The sequence below is a fragment of the Bubalus bubalis genome, chromosome 12 (assembly GCF_019923935.1).
Source record: "Bubalus bubalis isolate 160015118507 breed Murrah chromosome 12, NDDB_SH_1, whole genome shotgun sequence".
Taxonomy (NCBI): Eukaryota; Metazoa; Chordata; class Mammalia; order Artiodactyla; family Bovidae; genus Bubalus; species Bubalus bubalis.
The window spans coordinates 84,732,505-84,748,569 of NC_059168.1; the positions used below are offsets into that span (position 1 = coordinate 84,732,505).

Sequence of the window (16,065 nt, forward strand, 5' to 3'; positions counted from 1 at the left end):
ATGTCCTCCCTGAAGTAGGAAAGGTAGGTACCAATTCACAGAGGTGCACATGCGTTCAGAGGAAGAATCTGCTAGGTAGCGTCCAGTCGGATGATGGAGGCCAAGAAGTGTGGGCTTTGGGAGACAATGAGGAGACACCAGGGCTGTTATGCAGGGAGGGACCCAAGGCAGCTACATTTCACACTGTGCTGTGGAGAAGGGAGAAGAGGTGGTCGGCAACAGGTCTGGAGGCTGGATCATGAGCCAAGGGTTGTGCTGGGTCCAGGGAAGAGATGAAAGGAGCCAGATACAAGGCAGGGGGAGGAGGTCCCTGTTGCAAAAGAATGAGGCCCCTTTTTTTATATAGGTTTTTGTAAATGAGTAAAGGAGAGAGTTGGTCTATTGCAGGTTGAAGAGATTGTCTGGGGTTTCTTACAAAGTGGGATGGAGGATTCAAAAGGAATCCATTAAAACACAGGTATTAAAGAAGTTTGGGGCTTCCCAGGTGGCAGTGGTAAAGAATCTGCCTGCCAATACAGGAACCATAGGAGATGCTGGTTTGATCCCTGGGTAGTGAAAATCCCCTGGAGAAGGGAATGGCAACCCACTCCAGTATTCTTGCCTAAGAAATCCCATAGATGGAAGAGCCTGACAGGCTAGTCTATGAGGTTGCAGAGAATCTGAGTGTTAAGTCTGTGGCCCACCAGGCTTCTCTGTCCATGGGATTCTCCAGGCAAGAATACTGGAGTGGGTAGCCATTCCCTTCACCAAAGGATCTTCCTGACCCAGGGATCAAACCACCATCTCCTGCATTTCAGGCAGATTCTTTACCATCTGAGCCACCAAGAGAGCCCATTTAGTAAGAGAGGTAGGTACTTAATGACAGGATGGGCATCCAGAGTTAAGAGGCCAGGTTTATTTCAGACAAAAAGAGTGTCATCTCTTATTTTGAGATATAGAGGATGCATAAACAATGGAAAAGTAGGCTTGGAAAAGTAGGTATCAAATGGGATTGAGAGTCCAGGACAATATTCTCCTTCATCTGTTCTTCCAATGGCAGAATGAGCTTCTTCAATAGTTCTCCAGAATATTCCAGTCCTGGGATACTCTATTCAGAGGAATGGGGAAAAAAAAAAAAAATCACAAGAGAAATGACTCCCAGTAAACAAGGATGATTCATTTTTTCTTTTCTTTTTTTTTTTTTTATAAATTAGCTTACAGTTTGTGACATTAAGAAAATCAATGCCATTTCTCATATTTACACAGCATTTGCTTAGCTGAATAATTCTCCCTCAGGGAGTTAATTTCTTTGTGATGTGTTTGACAGGAGACATCATTAATTCAGAAAAGCCGTTCTTTACCTGTCTGATCTCCTCCAATTCATAAATTCATCCAATATTGAAGCCAGAATTCAAGTTTCCCTGCCTCCTTTAACAGATGAAGAAAACATAGATCAAGATAGAAGGTTTACCAAAGAAAGCGGTGGAGCCAGAGTCTGAATTTCCTGGTTACTGCTGTGATTCTCTTTTATGAGTCTTTGAGTCAGTAAAATGGCTTGTAATGACTCCAGTTTAATGTAGTCCTGCCCAGATCAGGGTTGTTGATTCTCTTCAGTGAGTAGGTTCTGGAGTTTTTGGGGTCTGGATTAAAAAAATTAAACTAACAGAATCACTGTTGGTAGACATCAAGGTTCAAAATAAGAGAAATGGGGTAGCATCATTAAATCAGGAAAGCCATTTAGGGAGTGTAATTGGGAAAAGGAGGAGAGGAAGATAGAGGATGGCATAGAATGGAGTAGACAAACAGGTATGGGGCTTCATATGGCTTGTGTATACTGTCACCCTCTTTTCTTTTTTTTGTTAAATTTTTTGTTTTGTGTTGGCATATAGCCAATTAACAGTGTTATGATAGCTTCACATGGACAGCAAAAGGACTCAACCATACATATTCATGTATTCATTCTCCCTCAAACTGCCTCTCATCTAGGCTTCCACATACATTGAGCAAAGTTTCCTGTGTTATACAGTAGGTTCTAGTTGATTATTATTATTTTTACTTTTTAAATCAACATGGTAGACCATGCATGCATGTCCACATGCTGCTGCTGCTTAGTTGCTTCAGTTGTGTCTGACTCTGCAACCCTTTGGACTGTAACCCTCCAGGCTCCTCTGTCCATGGAATTCTCCAGGCAAGAATACTGGAGTGGGTTGCCATGCCCTCCTCCAGAGGCCCTTTCCCACCCAGGGATCGAGCCTTGGTCTCCTGCGTTGTAGGCAGATTCTTTACCACTGAGCCAGCAGGGAAGCCCACAAGTCCATATATGCGACTGCAATTTGCCAATTTTGTTAAAGATAGAAGGAAATAGAAAGCTTAACTCTATAATGCATTAAATACTTCATTCTGAAGACCTGATAGCCTGTTATTGGCTTCATTTTGGCAGATTTGAATCAGTTATGAGCACTCAGAAAATGGGACTGGACCTAACTGCCACAGATTCACCAGGTGACCTTAGGTATTTCCTTTTTCTTCCCTCGGCAAAGGAAATGAAGGTATTAAACAGGTCTCTGGGGACAAATTCATCTCTGGAATGTTGTCATTATTTCTGGACCAGATAGATACTCAGGCTAAGCGAAACTGGTCAATTTCATTTCCTCTTTCACCTCGGTCCCCAAATATTTCAGCCTCCCTTTGGGGTGAATTCCAGGTGTCACAAAAATATTCCCTCTTCTTTCATTCTGCTGTTCCTCTGGGAGATGCAGCAGCCGGCATTCCTTCTCTAGATGCTCATTCACTCGATCAATCACTAAGTCACATCTGACTCTTTGTGACCCCATGGGCTGTAGCCTGCCAGGCTCCTTTGCCCATGGGATTTTGCAGGCAAGAATACTGGAATGGGTTGCTATTTCTTTCTCTGGGGAACTTCCTAGTCCAGGGATCAAGCCTGCATCTCCTGCTTTGGCAGGTGGATTCTTTACCCCTGAGCCACCAGGGAAGCCCTCTCTCTAGCTGCTACCAGGACACATCTTATTTCCCCATGCTGTTAAAATTCTCAGGGCCAGCCTCCTGAGCTGGGATGAGAAGCAGGCGTGGCAAACATCACACAGAGTTAGTGGCTTGTGCCCACTCTTGCATCTGTCCAGTTTGCACAAGATGCCCTTGTCTTAACATCACACTATAGTGAGTGACCTCTGAGGTCTCACCATGAAGGGGACAACTGCACAAGAGGAGCAGTTATGCTGAAGGAAACAAAAACATATGGAGATGAGCCTACAGCCTAGAAGAGAGATGAGCTAGTGAGCACAGTAGGGAATGCCACACGTTCCACCGTGGACCCAGCATCACAGCACAGCACAAACATAGGAAACTTTCCAGCTTATGCAAACTCAGTTTTCTGTCATACTCCACTGACTTCTTCCCAGAATACAAATACAGTGATTTTGAGCTTCTGCCACACATATTTTATTTATATTATAAAATTTAATAATCTAAAACTGTCCGGGTCCTTATACAAGATACATTTCATGCCACTTAATGTAACTGAAGAAAACTTTAAAAAAGAGATTTGGTTAAACATCGTCCTCACAGTGAGGCATCTGGAAATGAATCCTGGCCTGACAGTACTGCCAGAGCGACTCTGGTCACGTGGCTTTCTCTCTCTGGACTTCCACTCCCAAATTAAGGAATTGATTTTTATCTTTTATTTGTTCATTAAAATTCTGGAAGTGTCACCCAAGTGCTGGGAAAGTAAAATGAAGTTATTCCCTTCAAAGACAAATCGTTATTGTCGCTTATTAAATAATAGACATTGAGTGCAAGCTTGTGTGCCTCTTCTCAATTCATGCCATCAAAACATGGATGGTGTTATGATATTGCTAGGGCCGTGTCATCAGCAGGCACTAAATAGCATGGAAAGAAGAAAAGTTTTGTCTCCTGGAGGGCGTGGGTTCCATCCTGGTCTAATCTCTATCAGCAGTGCGACCATGGACACCCTGACCATGGACACCATATGTGTATGGCAGCATTTTGTTAGTTGCAAAGTTAGAAAGTTAAGTCACTCAGTCGTGTCCGACTCTCTGCGGCCCCGTGGACTGTAGCCTACCAGGCTCCTCAGTCCATGGAATTTTCCAGGCAAGAGTACTGGAGTGGGTTGCCAATTCCTTCTCCAGGGGATCTTCCCAACCTAGGGATTGAACCTGGGTCTCCTGCACTGCAGGCAGACGCTTTACCGTCTGAGCCGCTTTGTTAGTTGCAAAGCGATGGCCAATGTCAGGGATGATCTGTACAGGAAGAACTTGCTTATAGTAGAGAACAAACTGTCATCTGGAAAACTAATCTCTCCTTGATTGCTCAGGTTCAAGATGGACCTAGATTCTGTATCTAGTTAAATCTTTTGTTGAATGATATTTTTAAAGTTTTGTTTGGACTTTGAACGAAGAGTCAGTGACTGGACGAGGTAGTCATAGAAACAAACTACAACTTGGTGCAAAATCTGGGCTCCAGGCGTGTGCAAGAAATGTCCCTTAAAGCAGTTCTTTGGTATCTCATTGGAAGACCGAGTAGACATAATGGATTCCGGCTGCAACATTTTCTGGTGAAGAAAATGGCATCCAGGAGAAAGTTAATGATTATCTCTGAATCACATAGGAATTTGCTACATCTGGCAACTCCCAGGTCTTCTGGTTCCCAGTTCAGTGTCTGTTCGATTATCCTACATTTTCTTGTTGTGTAGCTTTTTCTTTTGTTTCTCTGGAGTAGATCTAGAGTGGCCTATTTTTCTTTAAAAGTGAAAAGTGATTTTCTGCCTAGATAATTCAGTTAATGTTGAACCTACAAGCAGCTGCCATTTATGGAGTAATTGACATGAAGATGGAATTCTGCAGGTATTGTCTGACTTAATCCTCACAACTGTAAGATTAGAAACTGAGGTGCAGTTAAACTCAACCCTTTGGGTGAGCTCAGAGTGGCAGAGCCTGGAGCCCCTCCGGGACTGGACCGCTTACCCCCTGTGATGTGCCAGCCTCTCTTACACTAGGAAAGTAACTAGCTGAACAGACCCATTCAGGTTTCTAAACACTCTTCTCCCTGAGGGCAATAAATGAGTGTCCACAGCCTGCCTTTCAATCTGAGTCCCAGGCCATCTCATTCTAGATGGGGAAAAGGCCTCTGAAAATATTCTGAACTTTTTTTCCTGCCATGTATCTTCTATTCTGAGTCATCTGTATATGCAGTATGATTAGACTATTCATCAAATTCTTAATAAAAAAGTTTTCTGAAAGGGTGCACACCATGAATTATGGAATACTTACTTTCACTCGCCTCATTTAAAAACATGGAGTGCCATGATTAAACACCTCTGCCATGAGCATTTGGGCTTTTCAGAAGAGCGGTCCATTGAGATTTACTGAAATGTTTGGAGAAAGTTCTAATAATATGGTAGACTGTGGAATCTGCAACTCAGTGCGCTGAGCTGATAGAAAAAACATTCAGAGGTCTGTGGGTTCCGAAGCTGGGAATGAATTTCACATCTGATGAGTCTCCTCCGTTTTGATATGCCTCATTCTCCCTGTGGGGCCCCATGAGTGTCAGGGAGGTAACTGGAGACAGGAGAAGAAGGCCACTTTAGACTAAAAATCCATCTTCCTGGCGTCTTCTTGGTCTGAGTGAAGGATCATTGCCCCAGACTGAGGCAGCAACAGGTTGCTTGGGTCTGTATTGGTCACCAAGACTGTGGATGAGCGCATGTGAACCTGAGCGCTGTGCTCTGCAGGAGCTTGAAGAGTAGATTATTCAGAGAAAAGGTACCAGGATTGGGTGGCAACTGGAAACCTAGTTATAGGAGATGCTGTTGAAGAGCAAGATGGTGTGCCTCCAGGGTTCAAGGTCAGGAATCTGAAAGAGGAGACAATCTGCTAAATCACAGGAGGTAAAATGAGGACTAAAAAGCGTAAAAGATGCAAGAAGACCACAAAAGGTAAGCATCAGCATCTAGCTTGGTCCCCACAGCTGGATCCAATAAATATTTGCTCAGTGAATAAACAGATGAACATAAATGGAAGAGGCTTTGGTGTGGAGAGATTGGATTTTGAGTCAATAGACTGAGCTTCGATCTACCATTTCTTAGCTGTGGATACTTGGTTGAGTTACTTTCATCTCTTTCGGTGGATTTCTATTCCTTAAAATGAGGACGATGGAACTTGCTTCCTGATACTGTTATGTGGATTAAGATTAGACAAAATAAAACACTTTTTGAGCCCTGGTTAAAAGGGCTAAAGAGGAATATTATGATCAAATTAGAGGAGATGTGGCCTGTGTAAGAGCTGTGTAGTCAGGGATGCTTCACAAGTATCAAATGGCTGAAACCCCCTCCACCAATGGTACCACAACATAACCCATGTGTGTGATGAGTAATCTGTGTCATTCAGAAATGTGATAATATGGTATTTTTTTTTTAAGCAAAAAGTAAGACATGTGGAATTCACCAGGGGAGTGTTATTTAAAAGCTGGGTTTAAATTTTTTTTAATATGCTTCATTTATTCTTCTATTCATGCTTTAACCCTAAACAAGATAAAAATCAGTTTTTAGGAACTTTTCTTCAGTGTAATGGCTCCTTCCTGAGATGAGGAGTAATACCTTAATTCTTCAACTGCTTAATTTGTGTTCACTGTGCTTTTATGAGAAGAAGGCACTGGCAACCCACTCCAGTACTCTTGCCTGGAAAATCCCATGGACGGAGGACTCTAGTAGGCTGCAGTCCATGGAGTCGCTAAGAGTCGTGTCACTTTCCCTTTTCCCTTTCATGCATTGGAGAAGGAAATGGCAACCCACTCCAGTGTTCTTGCCTGGAGAATGCCAAGGACAGGGGAGCCTAGCGGGCTGCCGTCTATGGGGTCACACAGAGTAGCAGCAGCAGCAGGATGTAGCAGACACCACCTCACAGGCTCTATATTGACTCGTGACATTCTTTCAATGACCTTAACCAAGTTCAGTTCAGTTCAGTCGCTCAGTCGTGTCCGACTCTTTGGGACTCCATGAATCGTAGCACACCAGGCCTCCCTGTCCATCACCAACTCCCGGAGTTCACTCAGACTCAAGTCCATCGGGTCAGTAATGGCATCCAGCCATCTCATCCTCTGTCGTCCCCTTCTCTTCCTGCCCCCAATCCCTCCCAGCATCAGAGTCTTTTCCAATGAGTCAACTCTTCGCATGAGGTGGCCAAAGTACTGGAGTTTCAGCTTTAGCATCATCCCTTCCAAAGAAAACCCAGGGCTGATCTCCTTATTATTATTTTCATTTTACATATCTAAAGCTTCCAGGGCTTAGGAAGTGTGCTAATAATCCCTCCGTAGAAAGGCAGAGCCTGAATGGAGGTTTGGCTGGATCCAGAGTCACTTTCCTCCATGTTTACATGGCATTGTGTCTCTTCCCACTAGAGAAATGTGAACATTTTTCAGGGAAGATATGGAGTGTAATTTACTTCTGTGTCTTCTCTGCCTTCAACAGAGCTATACTAGGTGCTCAGGAAATGTCTTTAGCATCATGAAAGGTGCTTCTGAAACATATGGCTCCCAGGAAGGGACTGAGCTCAAATGACACATGGATACAGGGAGGCAAACACACACACACACACACACACAGAGACACAAACACATACACATACCCAGGTACACACACAGAGAACTACACACAGAAGCAGAAACACAGTGATACAAACACACACACACACACAGCGCATTTAGGACATTTTTTCTCAAATAAGAAAGTCCTTGATGATTGTCCAAAAGATCCCCAGTGACTCAGTGACCTGGTTTCTGACCTGTTCTGCACCTTCGATGGTCCCAGGTCCCAGCACTGATGAAGCTGCCCAGTCATCCCACTGTGTCCCCGAGGTCTGTTTTCATACAGTAACTGGGAGATTCCCCCTGAACATTGGTGAGTGTGGCTTCCAGCAAGACCAAAATAGGTTGGTTTGGGTTTAAGGTTGTCCACCCGCATAGCCACATTCGGGCCCAAAGACAAAAAGCAGGACACATAGGACTGAGGCGCAGGATGGAGGGGAAGGGAGAGGAGTGCTCTGTTCAAAGCTTAGCCTTGGACTTCCCTGGTGGTCCAGTGGTTAACACTCTGCATTCCCAGTGCAGAGGGCAAGGGTTCGATCCCTGGTCGGGGAAGATTCTGCATGCTATGAGGCCAAAACTGAAACAACATAAAGCTCAGCCTAGGTCAGGCTTGCACCGTAGCTCAGACTGAAGTTCTGTTATAGTGATATAGTTTGCTATGTTCTTTCTCAACAAACTCTAACAGTTTATTAGGTTTTTTCCCAGTCTGGGCCATATTTTTCCCTCCTTCATGAAACTAAGAAAACGAAATTGATACTAGTTGAAATATCAGTTTCCCAGGGCTACTGGAACAAATGCCCACAAGCTGAGTGTTTTAAAAGACTGGAAATGAATTTGCTCAGAACTCCAGAGGCCAGAGTGTAAGATCAGGGAGCTGGCAGGACCTTAGGCTGTAGGAATGCTTGAGGGGACACAGTCCTTGTTGCAGGTGGCCCAGGAGGTCCTTGCCTTGTGCTATATCACTCCAATCCCTGCTGTCAAGGCTACATCACATCCTCCTGATCTTCTCTCTTTCAGGATATATGTAGCTGCATTTAGGGCCCACCCATATAATGCAGGATGAGGTGCAATGATCCTTTCTTCAAATAAGGCAACATTTGTGGGCCAGGGGTTCAGGATACAGACATATCATTTCAGGGACCACCATGAAGTCAACTTCAGTTGATAGCAGCTTCACCTGAATCACCTGTAAGCATGTCCAAAAGATGCATCTTTTGACTCAGGTTAGAAGACACGGAGTCCAGGAATCTGAATTTAGCACGTTCTCCCTGAATGAATCTCATAATTTGGGAAACCTTGCCTTGATCTTAGACCAGTATATCATTAATTTAAGAAATCTCCAGAATAGTCTTTCTAGAACACAGATCAATAGCATGTCCCTTCTCAGGTTCAATCTTCCACTGCTCCACATCCCTCTTAACCTCCCTCTGGACACTCCACGTGCAGAGGGTGCTATGGCCATGCAGGACCCCTGAGAGGTGCAACACCTTCTCTTATCTCAAATTCACACTGCCCTGCCGTCTATTCAGACTCTCCCCTCCCCACCTTTAGTTCGGCTTACTCCTCTGTGTGTGTCAGCGTCTATTTCAGGTGAGTCCTCGCTCATCACAGGCAAAGTTTGGTGGTCTTGCTGTTTACTCTCACCAGCTCTGGGTTCACACTCCATCACAGAAATTAGCATACTGGACTGGGATTTCACAGTTATCTCTCTCTTTCTCCTGTTAGATTGTGAGCTCACTGAGGGCCAGAACCTTGTCTCACTCCCCTTTCTTCCTCCAGTACTTCGCAGAGCATGTGTGACATCAAATAGGAGTTCAGAATATGTTTACCACAAAATGAAGAGTGCATGATTGCTCCTTATATCAAATTTCCCTCTCTCTCAAAGTCTTTACCAAATTTTCTTAATATGTTCATTCCAACAAGGATTTTGTTTAAAGAGAAAAAGCCCAGAGTTTCAGATTGCATTGCATTAAAAACAAAAGTCGTGGTGTTATTTTGCACCCCCCCTCTACCCCCGCCACCCATTGGTGGCCTCATATCCCTTTCATTTGGAAGGGATTATTTACAAAACACATTTACACATTCATCTCACATACCAGTCAAATGAGGTAGGCAGGGAGGTTATTAGCATCTTCATTTCACAGATGAGAACATTGACCCAGTTAGATCAATTGACTTACCCAGGGTCACCCAAGCATTCAGTGGTGAAACCCACATTATCTGACTCAAAGCCAGCAGAATTTGTACTAGCCGAGTCTGGAACTTAAGATGCCTGGCAAAAAGTATACTAGGAAAATGTTACTGGAATCGGGCTGTTCTGCGGTGGATATAGAATACGCAGTAGCAGAGATCCTTCTGGATGATGCAAAGGGAAGGACTGATGGTGGGACTGGAAGCAAAGTCTCCCTGAGTCAGCTACCCAGGGGGCACAGCCAAGTATTACTGTCAAGGTGCAGGGTCCGCTCTGCTGGGTACAGCTCTAGTCAGAGCTCAAGTTAACTCTGGCTGAAGATAAACACCTTTAAATCTCAAAAGGTAAGTCTGAATATCTGGAATTAAAGAAAGAAGGGCCAAGGGCATAGGGTTGGTCTGTCCTGAGGTCAGTTTCCCCTCTAGCTAGATGTGGACAAAGCAGGAAGAACCACGCCCATGTGTCTGACCTTTGCAGGCACAGTGACCCACCCACTTGCAGATGTGACTCAATGCGTGACCAATTAGATTAGTGCTGCTCCCTGGGGGAAGGGACAGGGAGTGGGGGGTTTGCAGAGCTTCCCCAAGTCACACTGGGTCCCAGTGACCAGTCTGGTGATTCCTTCAGTTGGAGAAGCCAGAACAATGAGGGTAACATGGCAGGTTCTCCTTCACAACCGCGCATTTGGAAATGATGGAATAGGTCAGGAGACTGGGAAGCAGGGGTTTGATTATGTGCTCCTTGGGGCCTCGTAACAAGCAATATCTTGTTTGTAGAGCTGTAGTCTGGAAAAACAGGCCACGCTCAGCCAGGCGATGCTCAAGATGACCCATTATTAATGGAACGATGATATTGGAACTTTCACTTATGTTGATCTTGTACCCCCTCCTTTTAGACATTTTTACTCTTTTTTTGTTTCAGTTCAATAATGAACAGGACATTTTGAGTGCAGTAGTTGGGAGTATATAATTTGTAAACAAATATATGTATTAAAGAGGTAAAAATAAGACCATTTATATATTTCTAGTCTAGAGATACAAATCTAGTCAACCGAGTATTCTAAGCCAGGGTGGAATACTCTAATCCAGTGACTCTCAAACATCTTTCTATGAATCTGCTTTGATTTGGCTTTGTGAGAATGAATATTCAAAACACAAAATTCCAGGTGCCACTTCTGGAAAGTGCTTAAGTTCAGAGTGAACAGCCAGGAGTACTTCTTTCTGGGTGTTAGTTCTCCTGCTGCACAACAGTGAAATTGGGCACAAAAGAGTGTAAACCATTTCTCTCCTTGACAGTTGGTTTGTGATTCTTTCAATTTATTTGGTATGGAGGAAAAGGCATGGCAGCCGGAATTGGAAAGCCTGATGCTAATTTCTGCATTTTCATTAATTCACCTTCTGACATTGCCTCTGGACATCTCAGTTTCCTTATCTATAGACTAGAAACAGTAGTTAACATTTACTCAGTACTTACTAAAGCTGGGCATTCTAACCATTGAATGTCTAGTAACTCATCTAATACATCAACTTTATGAGGGCAATTATGGTTATTATCACTATTTTGTAGATGAGGACATTGGGGCAGAAAAGATGAAGTAGTTCACCTAAGGACACACAGCAGGTAAGTGTTATGACCAGATTACAAACCCTGCCAATGGTCCCTAGAGCCCGCACTCTTAAAACACAGGGTATTAGCAACAGGTAATAAATGAGCCTTTAGGAAAATGCCACACCAAGGGCTAGAATCCAACAGTTCAAGAATTCCGTGATTCCAAACTAAAGGGAAGCAGGGAAGTACAATAGTCCTTTGAGATTTGCTGAGTCAGATTCATCTAGTGGCCTGAGTGCAGTGTTGTGGGGAGGATTCAGAGCTGGACATCGGGGATCTGGGATCTGGCCCCACCCTGTCATAAAATCAAGGAGCCGATCACTCCCTGCCTCAGATTCCCCATCTGTATGACATGCTAAGGTGCCTTCTGGCACTAAGGATTTATTCTGTGTCTGTTGCCTGTAGGGAGAAATGTTGAAAAATGTGTGTATTTTTGACAGAAACAGTGACAATGCCAGTCATAGCTGAGGGTGCTTAGCTGCTGGAAGGATCTGAAATGACTGCATAAACCCACAATGGAGGCCAAGACAGCCCACAGCTGAAGCCTTGCCCATTTGGATCCTTTGCATCATTAGCTCCCACGCTGTCAGTTTCCATGGAGCCATGGGGACGAGAGGACTTGAGGCAAGTTCAGCTAGTGGAGCTCTGGGTCTGTTGGGAGATGGAAGGAGCCCGACAGGTGTCAGCCAGGTAGCCCCAGAGCCTGCAGTCCTGGGCGCAGCTGCCAGTGGCTTGACAGTGATCTTGCTTTAAAGTCCTCCCTCTATTTAACAAAACCCTCTCCTCTTATTGTTTTGAAAATGCCAAAGGGAGCTTGAAACCTGTATGAGGGGTGAGGGAGAATCACAAAAATAATGTCGTGACTTTGAAGACAGAGATGTTCTGAACAGGACCTTTAATTTGCTCAGCGAGCTTGGAGAGGTTTTTGGGTTTTTTTTTCTGGACTCATCGCCCTTATGAGTTAGTGCTTCAGTCGTGTCCGACTCTTTGCAACCCCATGGACGGTAGCCCACCAGGCTCCTCTGTCCATGGAATTCTCCAGGCAAGACTACTGGAGTGGGTTGCCATGCCCTTCTCCAGGTATGAGTTAGTAGCCTCTTTTAAATAAATGAAGAAACAACCGACCACTCCCCCCGTCATCTCACATACCTGTCAGGTAGGTGTTAAGATGCATGTTACTAAGGACCAAAGGAATCTCCTGGAGGTTAATAACTTAGCCCAGGTCACCCAGCGTGTAGGCAGAGAGCTGGAGCCAAGTCCACCTCTCCCCAGATTGCCTCTGGGACCTCATCGACAGCCTTCTGGCTGCCTCCCTGGAGCTGGATACCTCCATTAGGCTGTAACTGTGCATTAAGCCCATCCTCCTTCTCAGGGTCTGAGGGGGCTGATGTGTCACTTGACACAAAGAGCTCTTTCATCAGCTGCCCCCACTGAGGACCACCCAGGACAAAGTCAGCTTCAGCCACAGCTGGACAAATTTAGGTCAGATCTGCAGAAGAATTTCCTGGCACGGCAGTTAGACAATAGGACACGTTCTTGAGCAAAGTTGTAATTTTCATCTTCGGAGGATGAGAAAATCAGAGCCAGTTTCCTCTGTGTCAAAGAAGCTGAGGCTTTCACTTTGCAACCTCTTCAGGTCCCTTTATACCACATGGATCCTTGAAGCCCAGGAGACAAAAATCTTGCTGCAAGAAGAAAAGAGATCTCCTGGAGCCGCAAACAGAGGTGGTCAATCTTTGAGGATTTATCAGACCCTCGTAGTGTATCTCACCTGATCGAGGCACCTGGGTTAGCAACAAATGAGATGGAGTCTTCCTGCAGATAGAGATTTGATTCCCGTGATGGGAGATAAACCCCCAAATGAATAAGGTGATACTGCATACAGATGAGACCAGGAAATTAAGGCAGGAGGAGAAGGGGAGGACAGAGGACAAGATGGTTGGATGGCATCACCGATTCAATGAAAAGGAGTTTGAGCAAGCTCCAGGAGATGGTGAAGGATGGGGAAGCATGGTGTGCTGCAGTCTGTGGGGTCGCAAAGAGTCAGACACGACTGAGTGACTGAACAACTTGGAAGGAGAAACTTGACTTTGCCTTAGCAGGTTGATCCAGGTCCACATCCTCCACTTCTGAAGAAGTATCTTTGGAATTGTGTCCTGGAGGATAAGAAATAGCAACTGGGTAGATGTACAGAGAAAGAATATTCTCAGCAGAAGAACCAATAAAAATTCAGAGGTTGGCAGTCAAGGAGACCTGGTACAGTGTATTCCACTTACTAGCTGACTGCCTCGAGAGCTTGAATTTCTTCATCTGTAAAATGGGGACAGTATCAGCACCTATCCATTGGTTTGCTGAGAAGATTAAAAGGAAGGAAAAAAGAAAAAAAAGATGCTGAAAAATAAAATAAGACATAGCCCCCACCCTTTGGGAGCTCACAGAACAGATAATGAGGAGACATGAGCAACTCAATTTAGAAAAAACATTTATGAAATATATGATCAATAATAACCAACATCTGGAGAAGGAAATGGCAACCCACTCTAGTATTCAGGAGAATTCCATGGACAGAGGAGCCTGGTGGACTGTAGTCCACTGGGTTGGGGAGTCAGACACGACTGAGAGACTAACTCACGCACACAATACTCAACACCATCAAAGTCCAAATTGCTGGTCCCTGCAAATGTACAGACCTGCTGTTGTTATAATCTATTGTCCAAATCATAAACCCTTAAGGAGAGTGAACCAGTCTCTGCTGGAAAAGCTTTCTTCCCTCTGAGGCCAGTGTATATACATACATATATATATATATATATTAATAGCATACCCCAGTGTCCTCTCCCCTGAAGAAGTAATTGGCAATCCACTCCAGTATTCTTGCCTGGAGAATTCCATGGACAGGAGCCTGGCAGGCTACAGTCCATGGAGTCGCTAAGAGTTGGACACGACTAAGTGAGTATCACTCACTCACTCACTCCAGTGTCCCCTACACCCAGGAAATACCATGACAATTTTTAAGATATCTATCAGCAAGAGTAAACTAAGAGAAGAAAAGAGGTGTCAACCACAAGCTCTGATGTTTTCTGTCGTAAATAATAAACACGCACATCTTTGTCTTGGGGACTTTGCCTGAGGGACTATGCTCATATGGATGATAGTAACTATTTAGTGTTTCATTTTAAAGAATGCTTCTCACCTTTCCAGAAAATTAAAGGCTATAGTTCCAGCTGACTGTAGTTTTCTTCTGGGGGCTTCATTTTTTTCACTACTCAAAATAGTGTTTATTTCACCTTTGGATACAAATAATACAGTTTCATTTGATGGCAATGTCCATTGTCTTTATAAGAGCTTGCTTGCTGTCACTGCCAGGAGGGTTATATACCAGGGAGGACTGTGAAATCAATTGAAGAATAATCTCCTTGGGAAAGTAGTGCTGCTGTAGAAGGCGGTGAAATTGACTGTTCTATAATGAGCGGAGCTCAGGCAGCATTTGGATGGAGATCTTTTAGCCATAAGCTGCTGATATGTCTCTGAAATTGGCATTGGTGCTTTGTCCTGCTCACACTGTGTGTCGTGTATTGTATGAAGGCATGGGACTGCCTCCATGGTGGGCCACATACTGTCCTCTGACTCTACATCACCTGTGACCTTGACAGCAGCCCTTAAATGGATGCTTTGGATCATTCCTTTGTTGTTGTTTAGTTGCTAAGTCATATCTGACTCTGCGACCCCATGAACTGTAGCCCACCAGGCTCCTCTGTCCATGGGATTTCCCAGGCAAGAATCCTGGAGTGGGTTGCTGTTTCCTTCTCCAGGGGATCTTCCTGACCCAGGGATCGAACCCGTGTCTCCTGCATTGCAGGCAGATTCTTTACTGCTGAGCGACCAGGGAAGCATCCTCTGGCTCATTCCTACTGAGCAGTAAATGGAGTCAGAGAGGTTAACTTGACCATAATCACAGAGCTGGTAAGGGGTGGAAAGAATTCCTAGCCTGTGTTCTTTGCTCCCCCTGAAGCCATATATCCCAAAGTGTTTTGAATAAAGTGTAAGATTCAATTCAAATCCGCATAAGGATGGTGATCATTTAATAGGTACTATGATTGCCTTGATATTTGATCATTACAAAGATAACTCAATCCTTTTCTGAGAATGGAAATCCTTTTTGACATGCTTAACCAGAATTGCCTCTTTACAGGAAAGTTTACTGTGCACTTACTCATATCATACACTCTGCCTGACATGACCTTTTCCTTCTACCCCTGCCTTCTGGTAAATCCCTGTATTCTTTTAAAAAATTTCCAGGTACAGGTAATCACTCTAACCTCTGCTCCCAGACAGCCTGCACCTCCCATGACCCTGAACTGTGTAAATCTCTCTCACCACCTACTTTGAATTTCAGTTCCATCTCAACAGCCAGTCTGCTAGGGGGGCAGGACTGGGGATGGTTCATCTTTGTCTCTACAATCTCCGGGTCTGCACACAGTAGGCACTCAGTGTGTGCAGTACTGCTTGTACTTCAGTGCCTATTGAAGCAGAAAGGGATGGCAGAGAGAGAGAGGTAGCACCATATGTACCTCTCCTTCACCCGTGTGGATTCAGATAACTTGTTGTTTAGTCGCTAAGTCATGTCCGACTCTTTGTGACCCCCATGGATTGCAGCACACCAGGCTTCC

At 44.5% G+C, this 16,065-nt stretch overlaps 1 long non-coding RNA gene across 1 annotated transcript in view; it reads left to right on the plus strand.

The window, feature by feature from the left end:
* LOC123328617 overlaps window positions 1–15,199 on the plus strand; it is a 21,885-nt gene extending 6,686 nt beyond the window's left edge. Inside the window, exons 2-3 of the long non-coding RNA XR_006543569.1 lie at window positions 11,354–11,407; window positions 11,836–15,199. This is a non-coding gene — a long non-coding RNA (uncharacterized LOC123328617). The remainder of the gene's footprint in view (window positions 1–11,353; window positions 11,408–11,835) is intronic.
* The last annotated feature ends 866 nt before the right edge of the window (window positions 15,200–16,065 follow it).